At 39.2% G+C, this 13,983-nt stretch overlaps 1 pseudogene; it reads right to left on the bottom strand.

Annotated features, from left to right (window-relative positions):
- Window positions 1-1,533: 1,533 nt before the first annotated feature.
- On the bottom strand, window positions 1,534-7,833 carry LOC146003484 (cytochrome c oxidase subunit 2 pseudogene; annotated as a pseudogene).
- Between the last annotated feature and the right edge of the window lie 6,150 nt (window positions 7,834-13,983).

Genomic DNA, 13,983 nt, shown 5'->3' with positions numbered 1-13,983 from the left:
ACGGCTTCGTCATCAAGAATATTAGTTATCCTAACAGGATGCACAAAATGCTTAACTGAACTATACGAATATACATTTATAGCTAATCGTTTTCCTTCTCCATTTCGTGCCCTGTTTTCAAACTTTGTTATGTCAGAAATAGCAACAGGGTATTCGATGCCTGTCATAGAATATTCAATCTCATCGATATATTTCTTATAGTGACTAACCCGTTCCGGATTATCTATCCAATGAACCGGGTGAAGCGCCGCCAAAACGCACCACATAAAACACTTATTGTCAGTGTTATGAATGTTCAGCACGGCTCTCTTATGCCGAATTTCTACCGGAAGTGGAACATAGCTCGAAGCAGAAAAAGGTGTAAATTTGTTTACATACGCGATTAATCTGTGAGGACTTCTACATAAAGACCAACCTGATCCCTTAGCCTCGATATTTAATTATTAATAGTATTATATTTTGTTGGTGAAATCATCTAATTATACCTGATGTTAATATTATTGCTCTAACGGCTCCTGTTGCTGGTCACGGGTTTTGATCTACTAGGAGATATGGGTGGTTTTGGTTTGTTGACATTAGTTACTTTGATTCTCTGGAATAAATAGCAATTAATAAGGCAAACACATAAGATTGGATAAATGCTACGGCTGTTTCTATAATAATTAATATAATTTGTGCTAAAATTAATATTGAAAGTCCAATAATTTCTAATATTGTTCCTGTATTTCCAATTATTGATATTATTAGGTGGCCAACTATTATATTTGCTGCTAATCGTACTGATAAGGTTATTGGACGAATTAAATTTCTAATTATTTCAATACCTACTATGATTGGTATTAATAGTGCTGGTACACCTTCCGGCACTAGGTGTGCTAATATATGTTTTGTATTGTTAATTCATCCAAATAGTATAAATGATAATCATATTGGTAGGGCTAGGGTTAAAGTAAAAACTAAATGGCTTGATCTAGTAAATACATAGGGGAGTAGCCCTATTGAATTATTAAATAAAATTATTGAAAATATACTAATAAATATTAGAGTTCTTCCTTGGTGGTTAATTATTCCTAGGAATGTTTTAAATTCTTCGTGTAATTTTATCATTATTATGTTATATAATATAGAGGTCCGTGATTGTATTAATCAAAATGGGGCTGGAATTATTAATAATCCCAAGAATGTTCTTATTCAATTTAGTGATATATTTATAATTGATGATGTTGGGTCGAATGATGAGAATAATCTTGTTATCATTTTCAATATTTAATTTTTGGTTTATTTTCTATTTTAAAATTGTTATTATTTAATAATTTATTATGATTATAGTAGTTAACAATTATGAATAAAAATAAATTAATATAAATGTTGTAAATAGAATAATTCAGTTTAATGGGTATATTTGTGGAATAAAAAAGTATCTATATAGATAATTTAGGTTTGACACTCCTATGTTATGTATTAACTAACTTTTTTCATTAGAAGTAGTTGTTATATTACTATTTTGTGGTTTAAGAGACCATTACTTACTTTTCAGTCATCTAATGATTCTTGTATAATTTTTATTAATCAATTAATAAAAGATTTGTGAGTTGTAGTTTCAATAATAATTGGTATAAATCTATGATTAGATCCACAAATTTCTGAACATTGTCCAAAAAATAGACCAATTCGACTAATGTTTACTCCTGCTTGGTTAAGTCGTCCTGGAGTGGCATCTATTTTAATTCCTATAGATGGTATGGCTCATGAATGTAATACATCTGCAGACGTAGTTAATACTCGAATATCTATATTAATTGGTAGTACTGTTCGATTATCCACATCTAATAATCGAAATGATTCTATAGTTATTTCATTTGTTGGGGTTATATATGAGTCAAATTCTGCTTTTATAAAATCGGAGTATTCATAACTTCAGTATCATTGATGTCCAATAGTTTTAAGGGTTAGTGAAGGTTGATTAATTTCATCTAATAAATATAATAAACGTAGGGATGGTAGTGCAATAAAAACTAGGGTAATTGCTGGTATAATTGTTCATATTGTTTCTAACACCTGTCCTTCTAAAAGTATTCGGTTTGTTAATTTATTATTAAATAATGATGCTATTAGGTATCCTACTAATACTGTAATTATAATTAAAATTAATATTGTGTGGTCATGGAAGAACATTATTTGTTCTATTAGTGGGGAGGATCTGTCTTGTAGTCCTATTTGATTTCAGGTTGCCACTTTTAAGTAAGGGCTATACCCTTATATTTGAAGCTTAAATTCAATGCACTTCTCTGCCACCTTAAAAATTAGTTGTTAATAAGTAGTATTGGAAGTTCTGAGTATGTATGTTCGGAAGGAGGTGATATTTGATATCATTCAATTGATGACGCTTGTTGTAGATTAAATAATGTTGGTCGAGCACTTGTTATACCTTCTCAGGTAATAAAAATTATAATAATTACTGCTGTGAATGATAAGATTGACCCTAATCTTGAAACAATATTTCATATTGTATATGCATGTGGATAGTCCGAATATCGTCGTGGTATTCCTCTTAGCCTCAGAAAATGTTGTGGAAAGAATGTTAAGTTGACTCCAATAAATATTGAGATAAATTGAATTTTTAATCAATCTGGATTTATTATTACTCCTGTAAATAGTGGAAATCAGTGTACTAATCCTGCTATAATAGCAAATACTGCTCCTATAGATAATACATAATGAAAATGTGCTACAACATAATATGTGTCATGTAATACAATGTCTAGTGATGAATTTGCTAGTACTACTCCTGTTAATCCTCCTATTGTAAATAAGAAAATAAATCCTAATGCTCATAATATTGATGGGGAGTAATTAATTTGTGTTCCATGGAGTGTGGCAATTCATCTAAATACCTTAATTCCTGTTGGTACGGCAATGATTATTGTAGCTGCAGTAAAGTATGCTCGTGTATCAACATCTATTCCTACAGTAAATATATGATGTGCTCATACAATAAATCCTAGAAATCCGATTGCTATTATTGCATAAATTATTCCAAGGACTCCAAATGTTTCTTTTTTACCTCTTTCTTGAGTTACAATATGTGAAATTATTCCAAATCCTGGTAGAATTAGAATATATACTTCTGGGTGTCCAAAGAATCAGAATAGGTGTTGATATAAAATAGGGTCCCCCCCACCGGATGGATCAAAAAATGAGGTATTTAGATTTCGATCTGTTAATAGTATGGTAATTGCTCCTGCTAGAACTGGTAGTGATAATAATAGGAGAACTGCGGTGATTACTACTGATCATACAAATAATGGTACTCGTTCTATGGATTTCGCACCCTGCTTGCCATGGCAAGCTTGGTTCATGCTTCCAGTAAGCTGTCTGTGCTATGTGAGACCATTGAATGAATCCCAGAAATAAATGGTTGCACAGTTTCCAAAATTTCGAAAAAATATTGTTTTAGGGGAGAGGTCAGAACATAAACCTCATGAGTAAAAATTTACCCTAACTTTTACAGCCTTTTCGCGAATGATTTATGCAAAAGTTAATTAAAAATGCAATAACCGTGAGTTTCAGTGCACTAACAGAGTGAAATGTGAACAAGATATATATAAAATAACATTTGCACTAGATGTTCACTCATCTGTTGAATCGAGTAGTGAAGTGCTTCCCCGATGGCGCACTTGTAGCGTCATCGCCTTGCAATCAAGGGGTCCCAGGTTTGATACCCGTGGAGGCGTAGAGTGGTTCGGATCCAGGGACGTCGTTAGTGGGGCACGCGGGGGCACTGGCCCCGGCAAACGTCCACGTGGCCCCGGGGAACTGTTCTGTATTTGCTGGAAATTTGACTTTGATGACAAATATTGCAAAATAATTCTTCAGTAAATTTTGCTTGCAGTTTGAAACACTTCTTCAATTTTCAGTAGCACGAACCCAAGCAAAGGCATTTCTTTCTTATTTGCAATGTGTCTTGCTTATTGAACACAAACAGATGTATTGGGAGGGGATGCAGTTAATGGTTTTGTGGTCCGCCCCGGTCAGGGAAGTCTGAGACCTATTGAAAATGCACTTTTCCTCCCTGCTGCACACCAGATCCAGGATCCCCCAAAACCCGTATTTTCTCTTCATCTGGCCCTACACTGGCTCCATGAGCGCCGAAAGGACGAACAGGAGGATTTAGTTACGGGTGGCTAGAACTTTCTGGGTTAATTATTTTATGGTTCAGGAAAGATATCTCCATGCGTTTCAAATTCCAAAACAGAATTCTATTGCTTGTCCCTTTTTCGGCGCGGGAATGAATGACATAGCGGTTCTTCTCACATGCACTCAACCCTCCTGCTAATGACCTGCCCTCCAAAGGAGGGAAAGGCCACTTTCTGAAAATTCGGAGAAACATCGAAGCGGTCTTCATCTGTTGATTTGGTGGACAGTTGATATCTGTCAGATAATTTGAAGAAGGATTTGCGGTCCGAGCGGTGGTAAACTTCTGTAAACGCGAGAAGATAGCATCACGAAGTGTTTGTGATCTCGTTTTCCTACATCGCAAGTAAAATGTCGAATGAGAAGTTGCCAGATTGTCTTCCTTTAGAAACAATGGATCAGGATCGATTGATCGACCAAATATCCAACATATTGGCATTCTAAAAGAGAGTCTGACTACCACACAAGATCCTGGGTTCGAGTTGGTGTTTTAAGTCCACTTTATGCACAGTAAGGCTAATCGGGACTGGACCTACAGTTTAAAGTGGGATCCGAACCACTTGTGCCTCCACCGGGTATCGAACCCGGGACCCCTTGATTACAAGGCAATGACGCTACCACTGCGCCATGGGGGAGGCCCCGATCCTGGGTTCGACTCCCAGGGTAGTTGATCTCGTGTATAATGAAGAATAAACCACGTTTCAATTAAGGAAGGAAACTAGATATGTAGCAATTGTTTTTACAGCCGTCTGCATGCTCTATAAGTATTATTTTACAAAATGTGTGTACCTTTCTGACTTTCTATGATTTTTCTTCATTTAGCCTCCACCTGCAAATGCGGAAGCTACTGCTGCTTAGGTGGCTAGGTTGGCTAGACATACAAATATAACTAATCCCTAGTCATACAGTGAATAATACTTATAATATAATCATGAGTTATGGAGAATCAAATAACTTATCAATCATTCATTTTCTGTTTCTATTTGTTGTGCAAAGGTTAAGAAGGTTCATTACGATGCCAGGGGTCCTGGGACTGGGCATGTGTGTTCTTTATGATGGTCCTCTCATCAATTTCACATCACTCATTTTCACCTTCATCTTCACGATTAGCCAAAAAGTGTCAGAAAAGCGAAGTAAAATAAACCAAATCAATCATTTATATATTTATATATTACGCCGCTTTTTACCTCTTGGGTTAAATGCGGCGATGAGGATGAATGATGAGCCGAAGGAATGGCAATGGGACAGTCATGATATAACCATACCTGTCCAATGTCCGAACCTTGGGCCTCTGGTTTCGTAGCGTGTTATACTCAGTGGAATTCTTAGGAAGAAAATCTGTAAAAGTAGGGTGAAAAAAAGCAAAGTTGTACGATGCATAAAAAGCCATGTTTAGTTCTTCTAAAACCTTCCAATTATCGAGTTCGTGTTTTAAGTTTACTATATGCACAGTGAGGCTAATCGGGGATCCGAACCACTATGAGCCTCAACCGGGTATCGAACCTGGGACCCCTTGATTACAAAGCAGCGACGTTACAACTGCGTCATCAAGGAGGCCGAGAAAAACTTACAATTAGTCAGTAAATTTAATATTGAGGGACAAGGCCTGCAAAGAGTTCCTTCATTCGGTTGCTCTCATTCGAGTCCCATAGTTTCGAGAGCAGAATTTGTTTCAATATCACTTTCAAGTACTTCCCAAATTGTCCTCACGATGTTGAAACAGCACAGAACTTTTGGAACTAATACAAGCAGGCACATACCCAGGGAAGGGGCTCGGGGGCTTCAGTCTTATCCCGAAATCCTACAAATATCTGATTTTAATAATGTGTAGTAGTAACTAAATTTACTTCATTAACAGGATTAAACATCTTGTATATGGTAAGTTGCAATATACCAAGAAATTCATATTTAGCGAATTTACTCCTTCCCCCAACCTTTTCGTCTTTAGATGGCGGCTGCCGATAAGGGATAAGCCCCTTCCGAAATCAAATTCTGGCTACCGGCCTGGCCACCAACGATCGAACCTTGAACCTTTCGATTGACTCATTAATTGAACTGGTGTTTTAAGTCCACTTTATGCACAGTAAGACTGGACCTACAGTTTAAAGTGAGATCCGAACAACTATGTGCCTCCATCGGAAATCGAACCCGGTCAGGTTGTTGAACCTGCCGAAGCAATGACGAGGACGTAATCATTTGAGCGTGTGGGAACTCTTTTTTATCCAGTGCCATCATATATTCAGTTTTCCACACACAAATAAGATTAATTTTAAGAAATTAGACGTGTGCATATAATTTCTTATCGTCATCATTTCCCAAGTGAACAATCAGATGCCATAGAAGACTCGGGCCCACCCTATAGAATAGTGCTTAACGCGGTCGCCTTGAACTAAGAGATGCCAGATTCAATTCCGGTATGAACTATATACATGAGATGCACACATTTTATATTTGCACTGTTCCCAATACTTGTAAACCTGGTTCCAGCACTTTATATCTAAAACCACGAAAAAGGGTTTTATCTACTTCTCAGTTTTCTTCCAGCAAATTTACAAATCTAAAGACTGATAACATTGTTCTTGGTGTATCAGCCATTAAGTTAATGAGTTCATTCTGCATTTAGTTTCCCGAATAATAGCTGTGTGTTTCGCGAGAGTATATATCCATAGACTGTTGGAGGCTACAGAAGAAAATTATGTTCCTTTGTGACAGTCAGATTTACTGTCGTCATTATTATTATTATTACTCTAACAATTAGCCGAAAAAAATGTGTTTAATCAAGGTGTTGAGTGTCTTCATTTGTATGTATGTATATGTGATAAGCCAAGCCGACGGGAGGAAGAAAGGAAGTCGCGAGTCTGACGGGCGAGCACCTGAAAGGCCACGTTATGCGTCTAAAGCTTAGGAAATTCGACCTTAACGACAACCATTTACATATCTCGGGTTCCGGCGGCCGGATTTGTGTGGAATTTTTACCAGCGCAGCAACATGTGTGCAAGGACGGATGTGTGGAGTTTCGTCGCGATGAAGCAAGAATTACGGAGGCCAGATTGAATTGGTTGTAATCGATCAGTTTATGGGCACAGATTGCAGTTGAGCTCTGGGCGCCAGCGAGACGGAAGCTTAATCCGTAGGAACCAAACCTCCAGCACGACCCTGTCCAGCCTAGGACACAATGGAGCGAAGTGGAATGACCTCTCCGGAAGCGTCCCTTCAACGACCGCCGAGCGTCCTTTTTCGAAATCGGGATAAAACGAAGGACATGCTTTTTCGACACACAGTTTTACCGCGATTCTTGTAGCGAGAGCACCTCCGTGCTTCATCTCCGTATACCTTGGACTTAACACAGTTTTACCGCGATTTTTGTAGCGAGAGCACCTCCGCGCTACCTCTCCGTATACCGTGGACTTTGCTTTGTTTTGCGAACATCAGTGTGTGATAGGCAGTAAGTCGTTACGAGTGCGCTTACCTCAATCGCTGGAGGAAGACGAAGCGAGACTGTGTTTCCGTGATAATCTTAGGCCGTTTATAGTTTTTGTGAAACAAGGAACATCGAAAATCATGGCGGGCTAACGGAAGAAGAGAGATGAGGGCGTTACCCTCGATTCGCCCGATGCCAGACGAGACACCACGACCCATGCCTACAACGTGCCAAGAAACGACGAGCTACGCCGCCTGATGCCTACCAGCCGCCACAGAGAGAGAGAGAGAGAGAGAGATGTCGAACGCTGCCATGTTGACGTCCCGACGCTTGAGATCGTCCGACGGTGATGGAGAAGACGCCGACGAGCCAAGAACGACCGCCACCCGCCCAGATGCGACGTCCTAATCGCGCCAGACCACGGAGATGTTCGCCGATCCCGAGAGAAAGAGACGCCGAGCCCATTGACGTTCCCGACCGACGCCGACGACCCATCATCACTGATCCGCCGAGGAACCAGATGCGTGGACGCTCTTCGCATTTTCGTCGTCACGACCGAGGAAGAATAGGAAAACCTTTCGTGTGCATACTAAGTGATTTCAATCGCCCATGAAGACACCAGGAGGCACCGTGGAAGCTGAGAGATGGTAAAGTATTCATCTGTGTGAATGTCAACACGTACCGGCTCGATTGATATTTAGAGAACGCCCTTGAAATTCGTCAACATTTTGAAAACGCCCACACCACTCGGAACTTCATACCAAACTCCCGTCGCGCTTATCATTTGTAATTTATTTTGTCTCAGGTCAATTTTACTTACTTCTTGTGATTTTTTTAAAATGATCTTAAATACGCTGTTGTTGTGCTCCTTTGTATTTGTTTAAGGTGCGTACTACTAGAGTAAAGCGCCGCCCGCTTAATTGTTTAATCTATTTGAGGTTTGTTCATTTTTATGTGTCAGCGCTGTGTCGCTGCTAGCTACGTCAGGTCGCGTATGTGATTATTTGTTAAAGTATTTCCCTGGTAATATGAATTGCTCGTCGCGGCGAAGTGTTGAAGTCCCGCCTGCTAGAGAGTATATGTTGCGTTACTCAACGGAGGTTATTGTTATGTTTGGAACCACGTGAGGTCATGTAAAAGGAAAACGTCCGCCCACGTGAGCGTAATTGCTGTTGAGACGCCTTTGTTTATGCTGGACAAATAATGTATTGTCACCGCACCGACCTAGTTTTTTTTAAAGGTGAACTTAAGTAAGGGCTGGCTAGGATTTGAGTAGCACTGGAGCAAATCACAAATGACCTGATTAGACAAAAGTCGAGGTAAATTTAAATGTGAATGCAATAATTAGGGCTCGTCGTCATAAAACCTGTACATATCATGTATCATTTTTGTGTTGATGACCCCGTAAAGATTGATTCTGTGAGTGAATGTGTGAGTGAAAGAGGGGGAGATGTAACTAATTGATTTTTGTGTTGTTATGAATAGAATATACTTTTTATTTTTCATGTTAATTTTGGGCTATATCATTTCGTACGCATGTCGCTACCCGTGATTTTTAGGTATGCAGCTAGCCGCTTCCCGGCTACAGGTAAAAAGGTGCTAATTGAAATTATATGTTTTTTGTTTGATATGGCTAATCGCTATGCACTGTTGGTCACCGGTCCCTATACACGAACTCAACGTGGACCGTAACGCTATTTCACTTGTTCGAGGGAGATTTTGCCGCCTCTATCTAGGTAGTGGTAGCATTTGTTGTCCCGGGCAAGGAAGGGCGTTTCGCACCTTTCCAAATTTTTGATTGATTGAGTTGGTGTTTTAAGTCCACTTTATACACAGTAATGCTTATCGGGACTGGTTCTACAGTGTAAAGTGGGATCCGAACCACTATGAGCATCCACCGGGTATCGAACCCGGAACCCCTTGATTACAAGGCGACGATACAACCATGCGCCACCGAGGAGGCCCTTGCTCCTTTCTTTCCAAGACATATATATATATATATATATATATATATATATATATATATATATATATATAATATATATATATATATATACAAACACATACGCCTATATGGTGTATAAAGGTTTATTAATTTATAATAGTTTGATAGAAAAATCTTACGTTTGGGCCTCCCCAAAGTGATCAACCTAGCTACGTCCCTGTTCGGATCCCACTTTAAACAGGAGGCACAGTCCTGATTAGCCTTACTATGCATAAAGGAGACTTAAAACACCAAATCAATCAATCGAGTAGTAAAGTTTATATAATAATTATAATAATAAAATTGTTTCATTTTTATTAGTTTATAATATTTATCATTGTAAAACAGGAGCGTATATTTTGCTCTAGCTAGGCTATCTACGAAGCTTGAAGTCTAGAGAATAAAATACAGGAGAAAAATCGATCAGAAATTGTAAATATTATTATTCATATCAGTGAGATGGATGATAATGCTGATCCTGGAGTTGGCAACCTGATTTCTTATGAGTTGGTTACCTGATTTCCTATGAGTTGGTAACCTGATTTCCTATGAGTTGGCAACCTGATTTCTTATGAGTTGGCAACCGGATTTCTTATGAGTTGGCAACCTGATTTCTTATGAGTTGATAACCTGATTTCCTATGAGTTGGTAACCTAACCTGATTTCTTATGAGTTGGTAACCTAACCTGATTTCTTATGAGTTGGCAACCTGATTTCTTATGAGTTGGCAACCTGACTTCTTAGGAGTTGGTAAACTTATTTCTATTCATAGCCTAGGACCACGTGACATAGTGAGATAGCCCTGATCTTGGACTTAGTATACGCCACTGTTGTAAAATAATTTTTATTTTCTATTAATTTTCATTATTGTTATAATTATCATTATTCAATATTCTACCATTTAAGTTTTATCTTTTCCCGAGCTTTTGCAAAAAAGTTCTGGCAAATTAATTATTTTTTGTTATTATTATTAACAGCAAAAATTACAAACTTTCTGTTATTTGTAACTTGAAATGAACGATGGCAACTTCTAGGAGCTGATCAACGGTCCGACTCGAACCCCCTGCCTCTCCCAACGCTCGTATGCATTACATACATTTATTTTCAGCTACGCAAAAAAAAAGGGGGTAAAGCGCTTTGTACAGTGGTACAAAAAGACACTGTAACATTTTTCACCAAGTAAACTTATTGCACTGCAGTAATGCCACCATTACTAATAGAAATAACTGAAGATTACGAATGATTGCTACTGAGGAAAATCTTTCAACAGAATGCTATTATGAAGTTCTCCTCCGTGACCGTGCGGTCTAAGGCACCTTGCTTTGGACGGTGGCTGCGGGACGGCATGGGTTCGATCCCGGTTTCGGTCTCCGGGAATTTTCGGCCTGTGTAAAATTGGCGAAATTGGGGAGCTCCGAGTGAGTGAGGAGCCTACTCCGGTCGCGAAGTCCTAAGGCGAAGTCCTACAACGGCTGGGTGTTGGTCGGGCCGACCACCCGTCCCCCTAATCTGGCTACAGATCTCCACGCCCCTCTGGTGGCCCGCGTGGGAGGGAGGCCAGCAGTCGGTAGGTAAGCCAGTGCCCAATATTGGACTGTAGCGCTATATGGTTACTTAGGGAGCGGGGGGATATTAAAAAATCTTGAATAAGCTGTCGATAAAAATAAACACTATATCCTGAGTTTTGAGTTGGTGTTTTAAGTCCACTTTATGCACAGTAAGGCTAATCGGGACTGGACCTACAGTTTAAAGTGGGATCCGAACCACTTGTGCCTCCACCGGGTATCGAACCCGGGACCCCTCGATTACAAGGTAATGACGCTACCACTGCGCCATGGGGGAGGCCATAAACACTATGTCAAAATTCCATTGGAAGACTTCACTCGTTGCTTTCGTTCCTCTCATCTCTGCTCCAATATTAGTTTAAAAATTGCATTGATCACTGAGGATTCACTTTTAAGTGGCACAGAGATTACACACCGAAGTAAAAAGCAACAGCCCCTTTACTCTAAAGGAAACAATTCACCTTGCATACGAGTACAACAGACCGAGGCGACACGATGCATGGTACTGAGAAAACAACAGTCCAGTCCAAGCGACACGTGCATTTTCTCGTGGTGAATCGGTTCGAAAGGAAGCTTTTAGACTGCAGCGATACGTGTCTCTTCGAAACCAACATTCAAAAATAAACAACACCTTCCGAATTAAAGAGACACGACAAATTGCAGGTGTCGCTTGTCGCTCGGAATGGGCCGTTTTATCAATACCGTGCATTGTGTTGCCCCGGCCTGTTATTTGCGCCAGCGTGAGTGGTGAATGGTTTGCTTTTGATCGAATGCTTCTGTGCGAAATCCCGATATCGCTTGTCGCTTCAGTCTGAAAACTCCCTTGTTGTTTGAAGTAAATTCGTGCAAGTGAAAGTGGCATGCCATATCATAGGTTTTCCCTAAATCCCTCAGGCGGAAAGGCGACGTTGAAAGCACATATATTTACTAGCATTTGTTAGGTGTCACTTCATTACTTCGGCAGATTTGTTGGCAAAGATTCACTTAAGCATACTTTATAATATAATAATATCACTAGTTTTATAGAATTCTCTTTCCCTCACTTTTCCATTTACAAAATAATTGAATATATCTGAACTTTCGTACGTTTTGAGTTCGTCGTGTGTGTACATGAGATACTTGTATGTAGTAGTATGCTATAGGTACAACTCGCGGCCACAAAGACACGTCATATTTTAATAATCTGCTCTGCAGTTGATCATCCGACGGATTCTAGACGTCCACCCCTTCATAGTAGAACTTTAACAAATACCTTTCTTGACTATCGTCGCACAACTGATGAAATCAAGCGCCCATTTCTTACTTCGTATGCCTGTGAATCTGCACTGGCAACAACGGGGACTGGTCTAAACTGGAAGTTACGGGGGGAACAGGGCAAGACCTCAGCAATGTTTATGTTTACATTTTTAATACGGTCTATAGCGGCCAACAGCCCCTTACCTGTCAGTTTGATGCAACACGCACAGCAATTGTGTTCAACGCAATCCGTGGAACACCGTGGGAGTCAGTGTTACCAACTATCTAAAAAAAGTTATCAGACGTGAAAGACGTCGTGTCAGTAAATTGTGTGTAGATACTCGAACATCAAAGAAGGATTTTTTCGAATAAATAAGTGTGTGTGTGTGTGTGTGTGTGCATTTAATATCTACGTAATTTAAAACATATACATGAGTGTTCACGTGCTCATGCGAACATTATCAGGCGACGCGCCTGAACGTTTGCACCCAAAGGTAGGTTGCAATAGGAAACACAGTCACGTCCTAATACCAAATGCAACCAACGCCAAGTGCAGATTCAAATTCAAATTCAAAATTTCTTGATTGAAGGTCGACTGGCGAGGTTCAGCCTGTGGCTGTTGTCCAACCTAACCCCGTTTATACATTTACCTGGTGTGCGTGAACAAAATCATTAAAAAAAGAGAATAAATTTTAAAAAAATGGTTACAAAGAAAAGAAGAAAGACAAGATTTTAAAAAATCGGGTAGACATAAAAAAGAAAGAAAAAACACACACACATACTAAACATTTTTGAGCAGGAGATTTATGCATGGATGTTGAGATTGATTTACATGGCTAGTTTTGTGAGGTAAGATAGAACAATGCATAGCTATCGGCAAATATTATAATATAGTTGAAGATTTGTCAAGGATTAGCGAGGCTCGTATGGACGCTATTCACCGGATGTTTACATTTCTGTGCTTCCTTGGCGCGGGCGGGGACTCCACTTCCGGTTTTGAAAAGAATAACATTGAATTCAAAGGTGTAAAAGCAGTGTCTTCGGAAAAGACGACAATATTTGTGTGGCTTTTGGTTTCAATATGAGACAGGGAACAAACAATTGTTCTCAGGTATCTATGTATCGTTTTGAGACAGACCCGATACGGACGCACATGTGTTGATTAAATTTAAAAGATGGAACTACTTATAATCATATTATAACGCATTTGCCTTTTGGTTGTTGATAAGCACTCTCTCCAGGGGCGTCGGTAAGTGAGTCGACCTCTCCTCCACCTTCTCCTCCCCCTGGAAATTGGCATCCTTCATTTCAAGTTGCAAGGAAGCAGGAAGTTATTTTTATTGTTAATAACAGAAATAAAGTTCACTTGGTTAGTATTCGAACAGAGTAATCAATTGTAAAATATGCATTAGATCGAAAAAATGAGTGAGAAATGAACCATGTTATTTTTTTCATATTCTACCATTTAATCCAAAGAATATATGGTTCCACAGTTTTCAGATTTCGAAAAATTATAATTCTAGATGACGTCAAACAATATAAAATTTGTGAGCATATTTTTTCTAACTTGAACGACACTTGCA

This window comes from Lepisma saccharinum, chromosome 20 (assembly GCF_977018435.1).
Source record: "Lepisma saccharinum chromosome 20, izLepSacc3.1, whole genome shotgun sequence".
NCBI classification, from domain to species: domain Eukaryota; kingdom Metazoa; phylum Arthropoda; class Insecta; order Zygentoma; family Lepismatidae; genus Lepisma; species Lepisma saccharinum.
Note: the sequence above shows the minus strand (reverse complement) of the source record. Positions and strands in the feature narration are given on the sequence as shown.